The 14,456-nt window shown below is 38.8% G+C and overlaps 2 protein-coding genes across 5 annotated transcripts in view; one reads left to right on the top strand and one right to left on the bottom strand.

The window, feature by feature from the left end:
* The window catches only part of IMMP2L (inner mitochondrial membrane peptidase subunit 2), a 916,780-nt gene that overhangs the window by 451,737 nt on the left and 450,587 nt on the right, over window positions 1-14,456 (bottom strand). The window lies entirely within an intron of this gene.
* The window catches only part of LRRN3 (leucine rich repeat neuronal 3), a 39,924-nt gene continuing 30,899 nt past the window's right edge, over window positions 5,432-14,456 (top strand). Inside the window, exon 1 of the mRNA XM_047763794.1 lies at window positions 5,432-5,953. The gene's annotated coding sequence lies outside the window, so the exon portion shown is untranslated. The remainder of the gene's footprint in view (window positions 5,954-14,456) is intronic.

The following is a 14,456-nucleotide window of genomic DNA, read 5'->3' as shown; positions in this document are numbered from 1 at the left end:
GTCCTAGTGCAAAACATCAGGGAACTATATTCAACATCCTGTGATAAACTCTAATAGAAAATAATCTAAAAAATACACACACACACACACAACTGAATCCCTTCGATGTACACCTGAAACTAATACAATATAGTCAACTGTACTTCAACTTTTTCAAAGATGATATCATATATGGGTTAGCACTTTCTGAAAAACAAACAAACAAATAAAAACACCTCTTATCCCATCAAAGATCACTACTGCCAATAGTTGAGAATATTTTTTTGACAGATTTCTTTTCAGTTGTTTCTATGCAACATACAAACTACTTATCTATCTACTAACCTATTTACCTATTACATATTTGTGTAAATGTATTTTACTATTTCACTGTTTTTTACATGGCTAGAAAAGAAGGAAAGGTCAATTCTCTGACAGGGGACAATGAAGAGATGGGCAAAGAAAAGCCAAGATGAGAGACAAGGAGGAGGAGAAGGGAGGAGAGAGGAATCTGGGGAGGAGACAGACAGAGATGTATCTCTTTGATTTCTGACAAATTCCTCATTCTTGGTTGTGAATTTCCTTCCTTATTAAAAAGCAAGACCTACGGTTAAATGAGGACCTATTTTTTTTTTCAAGCCTACTTCCCAAAACTCTCTTGAAAAAGAAAATGAGAACTCTAATCCAGTCTGCTTTAGTTCAACCTTCTAACAAACAGCCAAGGTCCCTCACCTTACATCCTGTTTCTAACTTAATTAAGAGTTAATCTGTTCTCAGAATCAGACGAGGGAGGACAAAGCCTCAGAAGATCTCAGCACAATGTCAGCCCCTCCTCATCAGTGGCCATTCGGGTACTCCTCTTTCCCACCCAGGCGCTGCATTTCTTCAGCGCTCTATCTCTCAAATCCTGTCTGCAATAAAAATTCTGTCATTAACACTGAACAACTCTAATTATATAAAAACATCTACTGTCTAGTGCATAAATTAATTCCTTTTTAAAAATAGTATTTTTATTTTTAGCATCCCTTGTTGCTGACTATATGGAATTGGCTGGCTCAGTCATCAATCAAGCAGTCATTTATTTTACAAATGAATACTGAGTGCCCTGTGCAGTAAAAAGAGCCTTGGCTCTACAGGCAGACCAAACCCAGTTCACATTTTAGCCCCATTATTTAATAGTTTTGGGACATTGGGCAACTAACCTAACTTCTCTGAGCCAATGTTTCTACGCTGTGAAACAGGGATAAAAATATCTCTTATTAAGATGTTGTGAAGATTAAATAACTTTTAAAACGTACGCAGTACTCAACAAATGTTTTCTCCATGTTTTTATATGCTATGGATATTAAAGATAAAAAAGAAACAGGACCCCCCCCCCCAGCCAGGAGAACCTCATAAATTAAAAAGGGAAATGGGGAGTTCCCTCTGTGGTACAGTGGTTAAGGAACCCTACTAGGATCCATGAGGACGCAGGTTTGATCCCTGGCCTCACTCAGTGTGTTAAGGATCCGGAATTGCCATGAGCTGTGCTGTAGGTGGCAGACACGGCTCCGATCCTGTGTTGTTGTGGCTGTGGTGTAAGCTGGCAGCTATAGCTCCGATTCGACCTGTAGCCTGGGAACTTCCATTTGCCACAGGTGCATCTAGGGAAATGGGTCAAATTGCAGAAACAGCTACAATATGTAAACAAGCGGTAAGTGATAGGAAGGATGAAGAATGCTATTCTAGATCAAATGAGAGCTCTTATCTTGTCAGAGGGTCAGAGAAGATTCCACCGGGGAAGCAGCTTTTGAACTGAACTTTTTTAGGAGCAGGTAGACAAGTGAGAGGCAGGGACTTAGCGTGGAAGGTAGAAAAGGACTCCTAAGGAAGGAGAAATTTGGAAAAAGTGATGATGATGATGATGGTGATGATGATGATAATGATGATGATGATAATGATGATGATGGTGATGATGGTGATGATAATGATGATGATGATAATGATGATGATGGTGATGACAATGATAATGATGATGATAATGATAATGATGATGATGATGGTGATGATGATGATGGTAATGATGATGATGGTGATGATGATGATGATAATGATGATGATGATGATAACGGTGATGAGGATGATGATGATGATGACTTTACTATCCAAACATCCATTCACACTTACTATGCTCCAAGTACTTGTGTAAGTTCTTACATGTATTAACTACTTTAATTCTCAAAACAATTCTAGGAGGAAACAGAGATGCAGAGATGTTAAGTTCTTGCTCAGGATCATAAAGCTAGGAAGTGGCAAGGCCAGCATCCAAACCCAGACTGTCTGTCCTCAGGATCTGCACTCTGTTCCCCTACCCAGACTACTTCTCTAACACAAAAGCACACAGGCAAACACGACCCAGGATTCCGTGGAACAGCAATAAAGCTTCACAAACGAGTAACTTAACTACAACCATCAAAGCAACAAAAGCATATTTATCACACCCCTATATTTTCTCATTTGATGATCAAGGCAAAACTCTTTCAACATAACTTAAGGTCTGTGATTATTCCTTTATATTTAAAAATCATTTCAATACATTTTCATTATAAGTGAGTACTCATTCAGGAAACCCTGCAGATATTTAACTACTAGGTAGCCAATATACACATCCATGTGATACAATGTATTTACAGGCGATTCTAAAGAAAAAAACTTGAACAATAACAACAACAACAACCAAAAAAAGGCAAGGAGAAAGAAAGGGAAAGAGGGAAAGAAGAAAAAAAAGAGACCTATCAATCATCCAGTAAATGAGAAGGCGATACCATGGAAAAATCTTGGAAGACCTAGTGGCGCTCTAGTCTGGCTCTCTCTGGCCAGCCACGTGTACTGACCAAGTCTCCTGACCTTTTAGGACTCAGGGCAAGAGAGTTTTAAGATTTTTTATGTTTCTCATTTGATGATCATTCACAATTATACTAATTCAAAAGCCCTGAAATCTCATCCTGTCACAATTTAACATCTTTATATAGTACTTTATTACACAGATTAATAACTAAATAAGTTTTTAACATATCTTTTTGGAGAGCTATTTTTCATTACCAGTAAATGACTGACCTGACAGGAAAGTTAAAAATCACCTCAAACACATAGATTCTACTCAGCTACTGTTCTTACAGCAAAAAGGAAACTAGAGCTAAAGAATAAAACCCTCACTCTTTTCATCCAAAGCCAGGTTATTTTCTCTCTCACACTGAAATCTCATTTCTGATGTCCCATGTTCTATATTGAAATTATAAAAATGAGCATGACACCTTTTGAATTTATCATGGGCCTACACCAAATGGGCAATTAGAAGAAGAGCCATCTCATCTCCCATCTGCAAAAAAAGAAGGTAATCAAAGGAAGTTAAAATAACTTCCTATGGTACAGCATAAGGTAGCATTAAAATATTCCTCTCTCATTAGATTAAAACTTAGATTTTTCTTTGGTTTCTGAAAAGGACTGAATTTTTAAAATATTAGCTATTATTGTTAGTTTCATTTATAAAATCAAGAAAGTAGTTTAATTATATGTCTGTTTGATTATCATCACTTACTTCCATTATGGGAGTACATTATAAGGGGTAGGATTACTGGATTTGTTAATTATACAGTCAATACCAATCAACCAAAATGAAATGCTTAAGGAACCAATGGTACAAATTGGTTTTTCAAATAAATTCCTTTTTCAAATAATTATCACAGTTTTAACATAATTCTTCCGTATGTGGAAATAAAAATCTGCAAATGGTGAAATTATGTGGAATATACAAGCAAATGGAGCTGGAGAGAGTAAAACTGGGGGAAGAGTAATAAGCATGATGATTATCATCACGAGCACATTAAATTATATGTAGACACAGCGCATCACAACATCCCCAACGCAGGACCCTGAGTCCCTAACATTTACAGATTAAGCACTAGAGTGTCTAGTAAAGAAGAGAGTCTTACAATAACACTCTGAAATAAGTATTACGAGGTTAAGTGATAAACTGAAACATTTTTATTCAAAAGGTTAGGAATCATTTGAATAAAATTTTAGAGGGAAAAAATAAAGCATTTGGAAATATTTTAAAGAAAACCACAGAGTGAAAATATTTAGCAGTTAGAAACAAAAGCTGGTATTATGATTATAATAATTGTAAACTATCGGTCTATGACATTTCAATAAATACTTAAGGAGCAATTAGGTGCAAAGCTTTTTTTTTTTTTTTTTTTCCCCTCCCCAAGTAAATCCACTAACATGAAAATGTCATCTCTTTTTACTCCACTAGAGGGTAGTCTCCCAAAACTAGGGCTGGAGTCAGGAATCTAACCTGTTTTTGACCTGTTGATAAATTAATCCTCATGTTCCATTCTTTTTAACAAGATGCTTCTCTAGTATACTAATTAAGATTTTAAAACATGCATTTCTTAAATTGCTGTGTATTTACTCATACACTGCTATGCTTTTCTGTGTTTCTTTTCTAAATTTCTGCTAGTTCAGTTAAGTGCTTTACATATGTGGTGTATACAGTATATTCTTCTGGTAAATATAAATTCAGAATAAATAGGTCTAAGAATAAAGGTAAATCATTTTCTTGAGGATTTAATTTTATTTCATCTGAAATGCTCCCCCAAAGTAGTACAACATACACCCCAAACATACCACGCACACAGATACCCACACAAACACCTTGACATACGCACCTGTTCACATGTGGCTGGCAAATTAATTTCACCACATAAGGACAAGTGAGTGAATGTAACTGGAAATAGTATTTTTAAAAAATACCCCCTCATAGGCCAATGTTGTAAGTGATAGAGAAGCAAATATATGCTTTATTTTAAAAAATTGGTCAGTGCAGGTAATAAATATCATTGCTTTAAAAACAAAGTGTTACTGAACAGCAAGCACATATGCTATATGAAATAGGACCTAGAGAAAACCAAATGCCACTCAAACAGTTTCTAGCCACACTTTTTAAATAATACTGCCATGGGTGAAGCTCAGAGAGAGCAAGTCGGAGGCTCTGCATCTCTCCCAGGAGTTTTTAATATTAGAGAAATATTTAGTAATGTGTCTTTATTAGTAATGTGTCCTGCTATTTTCAGAGAGAAAACATAGTTTCCCTGAATGACTGACAACCTAAACAGGGGAAACCTGGTCAAAAATTCCCAGTTTTTGACTGGGAGGCAGGAAGGGAAGGAGGGAGGAAGGAAGGGGAGGAGGGAGGAAGGAAGAGAAGGAGGGAGGGAGGAAGGAAGAAAGAAAGGAAGGAGGGAAAGGAGAAAGGGAGCGAGGAAAGGAGGAAGAGAGGGAGGAAGGAGGGAAAGAAGGAAGGAGGGAGGGAGGGAGAGAGGGAGGGAGGGAGGGAGAGAGGGAGGGAGGGAATGATACCCAGGAAAATATGCGAGCCTGTTTCATTTATTTGTATCCTAAGCAGCAGTGTCATAGAACAGACAGGTTGTTTCAGCCAACCAGACGGGAGCAGCTGCGAGTGCTACATCTTGGCAGTCCGAAGCGATTGGCTCCTCTCTGGGGAGTGGAGGGTGTTCGGTTATTAATGACCGCTGAGCAGGCAGCACCATGTCAGTGTGACAACTGATCGGGTGAACGATGCACCACTAACCACCATGGAAACCAGGCGAAATAAAGCCAGCTCTCGGGATCTCTCTTCACTGGATTGAGAGCCTCCGCTTGCCTGCCTGCGGACTAAGAGAAAGAGTTCCGGGAAAAAGAAGCAATCCCAGCTGCAGCCTCCTGCCTCCGTTTATAATTTAAAATACCGAGATAAGATTGCTGGCATGTGTGCGTATCTATAGTACACGTTAGTGTATACTTTAGTACACACACGTATGCACCTCTTTATACGCGGGCAAGAACACAACCATGTGATTATCGCAACTAAGGAACTGAGGAGTCCAGCACACGGGGACAGGAAGGTTGTGTAGCACAGAAACGCTTTTGCTGGGTAAGTTTGAAATACACATTTCTATTTAAATATGCTCTATTTCTTGTTTAGCTGATGCTTGCTGGTTTTTTTTGTTTGTTTGTTGTAACACTGAAATTCTCCTTTGATGTTCTCTTCTTGTCTGCATTCTGAACGCCTTTTCTTTCCATTTTACTTTTGAGAGGAAATTCAAATGCAAAAGCCCTCTGGCTCTGTGCATGTCTAGCTGTGTTTGTGGGATTCTCCAACATGAATTTTACTAGCTTGAACGCCCATCAGAGGATGTGAGTGGGAGAGAAAAAGCAGTGCTGGGGGGGCGGGGGCGGAGAGAAAGGAGAGAGACCAAGAGAGAAGAGAAGGGGACAGTGGGAGAGAAGACCAGAGGAGAGAAGGAGACAGGGAGAGAGGGCGCGGGAATTTTCCTTTGCTTCACATTATTTGCAATGAAAAGCAGGTCACACATCATTCTCTGTTTTGAAACCAACCTCCAAATGGGGCATTTTTCTCCCTTTCATCTACTGCTGGAAATTAAGGCAAATGCTGCTGCATGTCAAGAGCTAAAACCACTAAGCAGAGCGGCGGAATGAGCATATCACAAACAGTTATTGAATTTCTGCCAGGCTACATCTTACGGATTGGGGTAAATGAGTACCCTTTAATAACATCCCCTCACTGGTTTGAAAGGACAGTGCAAATGTCTGATGGCTAATGCAGCTGGAATTGACACACGCTAGGTAAAAGGATCCCATGAACCAGAAGAGTTCCAATCTTCTGTGGTAATTAACAGGATCACAGCAGGATAGCTTTAAAGTACATTTCCTATTTAAGAGGCTTGTTTGTTCAAATCAACTACTATATTCCCTTTGCTGTTATTGAGCTAGATGGCTTAATTTGCCTCTAATTTATTCATTTATAACAATATGTCCTTGTTTCCGTGCCTCTAATTTTTGTGAAAGCAGGCTAGGAGGATGAGTAGAACCTTCCTCATTTAGTGAAAAGGGGATAATGTGAAAATAAAAAAAGGAAGAAGTAAAGATTAGAAAGATCTATCTAGAAAATAGTGTGCCCTGGCACTGTAAATAATGCTCATATCCTACATTTATCCTCTTCAGTTTCAGAAGCAATGCCTTTGAGACAAAATTACTCTCAGTAAACTCCGAGCATCCATGCAGCGGTGATTCATGGAATACAGTGTGGGTTAATTTATACTTCCAGTCGTGTAAAAGGAAGCCAGCTACTTAGAATACGCTTTCAGACAGACAACATCAACGGAGGATGTTCATGGAAACATTCCCTACCTCCTTTCATGGGTCCTGTAAAGACAATAAAACAAACCAAGTATTTATAGTTCATCTTCTGGAGTTCTCGCCTCCCTCCCTTTAGTTCAACTAACCAAAGAGTTAACGGACCCTGCTTCTTTCCAACTGCATGTTATTTTTTCAACAACTACGATTTCAGAGTCACTATTGGTTTTCTAGTTTATGATATGAGCCAAAATCAGGAGACAATAACCAGCCACTAAGATCCTGCCACTTTCCCATAAATGTGTCAAAAAATGAGTCACTTCACAATATGTAACGTAAGAAGTCAATTAATTCCAGTGACCTTTGTAAATGATGACAATAAAGCAGCTCTGACAACATGCCACGGGGCTTCGATTTTCCCTCTGTAAAATGAACAAGTTTAAGAAGAGGTTTCCTGCTCAGAGTGAAAAATGAAAGGTGCTGAAGCATTAGCTCCAAATATTGGCAGGCTTGCTCGCTCTGCCTCAAACGCCACACGCAATCTATAGAAAAAAACAAAATGGTTTATTACAAAGAGGAAAAGGTGTTGTATTTGCTTTTCTGCTATTCATTAGAAGTGTGCCTTTTGCCACAGAACAGATCTGCTATTTTTAAGGTACCTCCTAAGTTCCTGGCTAGGAGAAAAAGCTTAACGCAGATATCCAACCTCTCGATTTCAAACTCCTGGATAATGTAGCATTGCAGTATTGATTTCAGTTTTCTGCTAGACCTTTTCTAGGGAAACTTTTCATATCAAACACACACATTTTTAAATCCTACCCAACCTATTTTAAAATTGCAATCAATGACACCTAAGAACAGTGGATTCACTCCTTAACCTCGGTAAAACTCGCGTGCATATTCTGTGGATTTACAGAAATCAATAACGTGGCCACTTGAGCCTGAGAAATACAATCACTCCAGGCCCCCGGGGTTGTCACTCGGTGTATGCCAGGGAGTTTAGTGATCTGGCCAGCAGCTACTAAAGCCGGATGATGGACATACGACCACACATGCAAACTTAACCACAGTCTCCCCCAGTCATGTAAGCTATACCAGAAATCATAGCTTTCCAGCAAAACAAGCTTCTAAGGGCCATCTTTTCAGAGTGTTGCTTGTCACAGGCAGCTCACTGAGTTAGAATGCTGATGAGTAGGTGGAATTTTTTCTTCGATGGTTGTTGCTGCCATTAATGGCTTAAAAACCAGTGTTATCAGCTTTCTAGGCCAGCAATTTATGAACCTTATGAAAACGGGAATCAACTTGTAATTCATTAACTGTATTTTACTATTTTTGTTCTTGTTTGTATATCCTTTTTTTTGCCACTAAATGGATTTGATGTTTTACTTTTTTCCCTCACTCTGATTCTCTCTTTTTTTTTTTTCCTGGTGCAAAATGCCTGTGTAATGTGACATTGCGGTATTGATTACAAACTAAGGATGCTGATGAGAAGGGTTTGTGATCCGAGTTGAAAAATAACACTTGAATAAGTTCAATATTAATCTTTAATTAGCAGCTCCCAAAGATGGTCAGAGATGAACTATCTGCTGGGGAATTTGAAGAAGATCATTGAAAACGAAGCGAATATAGCATGCTAAAAAATGAGTCCCTACTTCTAGCCTCAGTGAGGATGCCCCCAAAGAATAATTTAAAATAATGGTACTCCAGACAGTCTGGAGAAACAGTGGACACGTGCAGCCACTAAAATGTTCCATGGAGACCTGGTTCTTAGGGCTGAACCAGTCAGGTATCATTCCTTGCCCCCGTGCAACTAAATAAAGCAAGTAAACATGAGGCAATGCCTCAGTGCATCTTGTCAGCACTGTCAAAGATAAAGCCCTCTGAGGCTGGCTACACAACCTACACTCAGGAAAGCTTCACCGTGTGGTGGCTAAGCACGGGTCCCCGTGCACAACGCAGTGAGCGCCTCCCTGCCTGTCTTCTGATGAAATGATGTCTGGCTGGATACCTAGCAAACAGAACCTGACAGCAGTCGTACCCTCAGCCACAGTGTAAAAGGAAATCAAACTTCATATAAAGAAAGTAGGTGGTGCCAGAGGACAGAAAAAGTAACAGAGAGAAATAAAAATGTTTTCTTTAACTTGAGGGGAGGGATAGAAGAAGATCTTAGTAGCTGATGTTTAAAAGTCATTAAGGCAGGGGGAGCAGATGCAGCAAAATGCTCATCTCAAATTTTGGGAAGAAACGCAGTGCCCACCGGGCCATCCACTATATTCGCATAATTATCATATTTGTACATCACTGCTATTATGTTAATTTATCTTTAGGTTGTGATGAGGGAGGGCTATTTTTTTTAAGATGCCATTCATAAAAGCACAGTACACAACTTCAGCGTAGGGAAATGAAGGGGAAGATGTTTGCATATAATAGTGGACTTTTAGGATTGAATGGGACCTTTGGTAAATGGTCTAATATCCTCATTTTACTGGTGAAGAAACTGAGGCCCGAAGGGTTTAACATCTTTATCCCAAATCACTCAGATCTTTATTGGAGGCCTAGGGTAGAACCCCTTAGACTGCTCCCTCCAGCAGTCTGTTAAAAGTCTGCCTACTCACTCTTTCCAAGATAATATTCTAAAAAGTAAAGAGAAAAACTTAGAGATATGTGCCAAAAACAAACCAACCCAAACCTTAAGGCAGTGTTTATCTAGATAATCAAGTTCTCTAAACATAAACGTAGACATTCAGCAATAGAAGCAGTATGATTTAAGTCTCTCACAACCAAATATTTCAAACCATTACTTGTCTTTTGGGTACAGTCTACTAGAGATCTGCTCTGTTTTTAAACTCCCTCAATATGCATAGTGCTCTCCTTCACCTATTGGTTATTTCGCTCTTGGTCATCCACTGAAGTCTTCCCATGAATTCTGAAGAGAATCTCTAATCCTTTTTCACTGGGTTTAATTGTACTGTGTTAGGGCACTTGCATGTGTCTTCTTTATAGACAGTGTCCATCCTCATGCTTTGCTTCTATACCTCACAGGGGATGTTCTCAGAATAGAAACCCTACCCTCCTCTCTCCATCTCCCCTGGTCTATCGTAACTTTTCAGTTCCAAGGTTAGACTGAAAGCCTTTGTAGACCATGACATAGCTCCTTAATTTCACAGCTCTATTTTTTTTTTCCCTTTTTGGCCTTTTTCTCTTTTTCTAAGTGTGCTCACAAAATCTGGCTGAAGATAATAGTAATGAACAGATGCAAAAACTTTGGGGAAGTAAAGGAGGATACAAAGGGGGAAAAAAACCACACAGTAATTGTGACTATATGTTTAGAGCTATACCGTTTGCAGAGTAAAGGGCATTTGCTCTTCACAAGAACCTGGTGAGGGGGAAAGGATGACGGTCATCCTTCTTCTAAGATTGGAGAATGAGGTTCTGTGAGGTTAGAGACTGGCCACAGCTAGTGAGCTAACATGTGGAGCAAATGGGTATTCTGGCTCCAAAAATGGTACAGCGCTGGTCACAGTGCCTGGCATTTCATGAGCCCCTTAGTAAATATCCATTCCTTCTTGCCTGCAATCCTACTCCAGCCTAACCCTTTCAAGTTCCACAGCCTTTGCACCATAGCACATCGTATGTGGATAGCTTTTTGCAATTAAAAATCTGTACTTCTTAACTTGCATCACAGATAATAAGATGCCCATGTTAAAGAAGTAAAAAACCCCACACAACCAACATCTATTCTTGGGGAAAAAAGACTGCATGTCTTCTACCTACTCATCCATATGTTTGTCTGACAGCATTTGCACTTTGATAAACAGATAGTTGGCAAAAGCCTTACAACTTGGATAAAATAGGATGAGTAAATGTTTCAGGCACATTCCAGGTTGCTGGAAAATTTTGAACAAAAGTCCTCAAAGGCATGTGAAGCACAACCCATGGATAAAGTTCACTAGAAAAACAACTTCTTTGGTATCTCCTTTGAAGTTAGTCTTGGAGAGAAAAAAGCATTCAAAGATCTCAAAATGCCAGTAAATGTACTCAGATTATTCTGAGGGCCCTTTCAAGAGGAGATTTTGTCTTTCCAAAGTCAAGTCATCCTTGGAATAAATGAAAATCACTACAACACAGGTTCGAAAGGTGGGCACGTCAAGCTTTACTTACAGAAGGTGAAGCCTTCCGCAGATACTCTCTGAGTTTAGGAAAGAATGTAAACGTCACTGTTTTTTCCTCCCATATCTGCACTGAAAAGGCCCATAGACTCCCCGGTAACTCAGTGAATCTACTGAAAGCTTAGCATCAACAGGCAACATTTTCTATTTCCAGGGGCCTGAAATCCCTGGGATTTAGTTCCCCGAGGAGTAGGCAGGACACGGTGTTTCCTGACTTGCACAGAGCAGCAACTTCCGGAATGGTGGAATGTGTTCCCCCAGGACTGAGCCTACTCAGGTGCCATGGCCAAGCCATGGCTTACAGGAAGTCTCAAAACTAATCTACAACATGAGTAACACGGAGTAGTCTGACTACAGACAATACTTAAAGAGGTCCCATTTGCACTGTGGTAAAGGACTGAATGCACTTCATTACAGATGCTCTCTAAAATTAGGAAATTAAATTACTAAAATGACTATAGTGGAACAAGGGCAGATATTTTAGTAGATTCATTTCCACTGGTAAAATTTGCTCCATAATTTCTTACAGTCTCATAACCTTGAAAGGTCAAGCCATTTAAATTACATTGTCACACATTTACTTTCATTAAGAAAAAAATGGTTAACTTTAAAAAATGTCAAAAATAGACATATAGCATGACATTGTAAATCAACTATACTCCAATATAAAACAGAAATTAAATTGAAAAAAAATACGTATATTTCAGAGATTTTTCAGAGATATAATTCATATTGACCCTTAAGTCATTAGAATATTTTTCTTATTGCTATAGTCGTACGCCCAAGACATACTGGTCTTATCACAGTTTGCTAACAAGGTCTCAGGGCTCCATGTTTAATTCTATGGCCATCAAAAATCGGTTACTTGGAGTTCCTTTTGTGGCTCAGTGGGTAAAGAATCCAACTAGTATCTGTGAGGATGCAGGTTCAATTCCTGGCCTTGCTCAGTGCGTTAAGGACCCAGCATTGCCAAAAGCTGCGGCATAGTTGAAGACATGTCTTGGATTTGGCATTGCTATGGCTGTGGCGTAAGCCTGCAGCTGCAGCTCCAATTCAATCCCTAGCCTGGGAAATTCAATATGTCACACATGTGGCCCTAAAAAAAAAAAAAAAAAAAATCAGTCACTCAGAAAGAGCAAATACTGAATACATACTACAGAGTATATGGGACCACGATGGCCTTTATTGAAATTGCAATAGTTGCAGGAGATAATTTCAACATACGTCTAGACAAGACAGTATTTTTGTTTCTACAAAGGCCAAGAGGTTAATGGCCTTACACTGCATGTGCCTAAGGCATGGAGAATAAAACAATAGAGTAAAATGTAAAAATGGCCTGAGTGTAGGTAGCAATGCTGTATCACTGAAACGAAAGTAGACTAGGATGGAAGGAAGAAAACAATACTGCCACCACATATGAAAAAGAAATATATTCTAAGCACTTTTAAAACTTGGAAGCTCTTTTCCTAGTAATTACTAAATGAAAAACATTACTATAAAATGCCATTATAAGTCCTCGAGCCTAGACTGTATGCACCCTTCAAGTCAACTCTGTGTGAATAGCTGAACTGATTCACTTACCGAAGATACAATTTATATTTGTTTGTCTTGCTGTAGTCTATTACCCACACGTTTTTACATAAATGCCATAGCTGCTCAGAGAATGTCATAAGGTGATGTTCAGCTAACTTTTTAAAATCAGTGAGATATTTGCCAAAGTACCATTTCCTTAATCAGTTACTTTATTTTTAATGAGCAAGCAAATTCCATGTAAATATCAAAGTCTCATTTTTCATTTACACGATAAATTGTGTCATACTCTGTAGCCATTGGACAAAATGGTCAAAGAAATGAAGAATTACATGTTTTATGACATAAAATACTGTTAGCAGAGACTTTATGAGTTCAAATCACATTATGTCTCTTTAGCAACCCTTTACTGGCTAAGGGTATGACCTCACTATCAGCAGATCTCATTTTTTTACATACAGGCTTACCGTGCAGAACACATCCCATGCATTTTCTCATTGAATCCTCACAATAATCATATGAAGCAAGTACTATTATTAACCCCATTTTCAAATGAGATAAAGAAGGCTTAGTGAAGAACAGCAACTTGTCTCATCTAATTTAAGATAGAACTTATTAAAGGAACCAAGGTCAGTTTGGCTCTAAAGACTATGCTTTCGTACACGAGGCAACACTGCTTCTGGTTGGTATTGTCAAAATATAACTAGTCTCTACTGCCTTCCAGGAGTCAGACTCTATCCAAATACCATCACTCCACTTGGCAGTTCATAGCATGCATTCTTCTCATACCTAAGATGTTCTCTCTTGGCAGAGTTCATTCATATTTTCATCCTTTTTTGTTTCTGAGTGGGAAAAAAAAGGGATGATTTCGTATCCAATTTTATCAAATACTAGTTGTGTTTGAGTATCACTATCCATTTGATCAACTAAAATGATTTCTGCAGTTCACTTCACAGCTAGATCTTTGAATGGAGGCTCACAGGCTCACAGTCTTCTCTTACCATGTTTCTGTCAAGTAGAATTCAGCATGCTTCTTTAACTGAGATCATGCAGTGCAACCACTGACACAAAGGAGAAATGCAAAGCTTAGCTCACAGGTCTCAATTTTCATTATTTATAATAATCCTTCCTGGGTCCAATTCCAATCTGTGGATCCTCCCTTTCCTCACAAATTCTCCTTTAAACCAGGAAGCTGAAAACAGTCCAAATACAATTTTACTGCTAGGATGATCATCAATCATCAATGAAATTCATCAATCCTCATTATCAGTAAGCCTCTAGCCTTGTAAAGTTAATTGATAAAAGCTGTAATCCATTTTGCAAATGGAGCCTGCTGAGCCAAACCTAAAACTTCAGCAGAACTGTTCTGTCCTAGCTGTTTGCAAAACTTCAGCGTTTCTACTCAGTGACCTCCTCCAAGAACTCTCAAGGGAATCCTTCAATCTCACTGTCCTACATAGAAAAAGCTGAATGTGAAACTAAGGCCAAAATGTTACTGAAGACTCTTCCAATAATTAGGAATAGGGTTCAGTGAGCTTGTGGTCAGATGTATTTTCTTATCAGAAGGAAGACTTAAAAAAA

The sequence above is a fragment of the Phacochoerus africanus genome, chromosome 16 (genome assembly GCF_016906955.1).
Source record: "Phacochoerus africanus isolate WHEZ1 chromosome 16, ROS_Pafr_v1, whole genome shotgun sequence".
NCBI lineage: Eukaryota > Metazoa > Chordata > Mammalia > Artiodactyla > Suidae > Phacochoerus > Phacochoerus africanus.
Note: the sequence above shows the minus strand (reverse complement) of the source record. Positions and strands in the feature narration are given on the sequence as shown.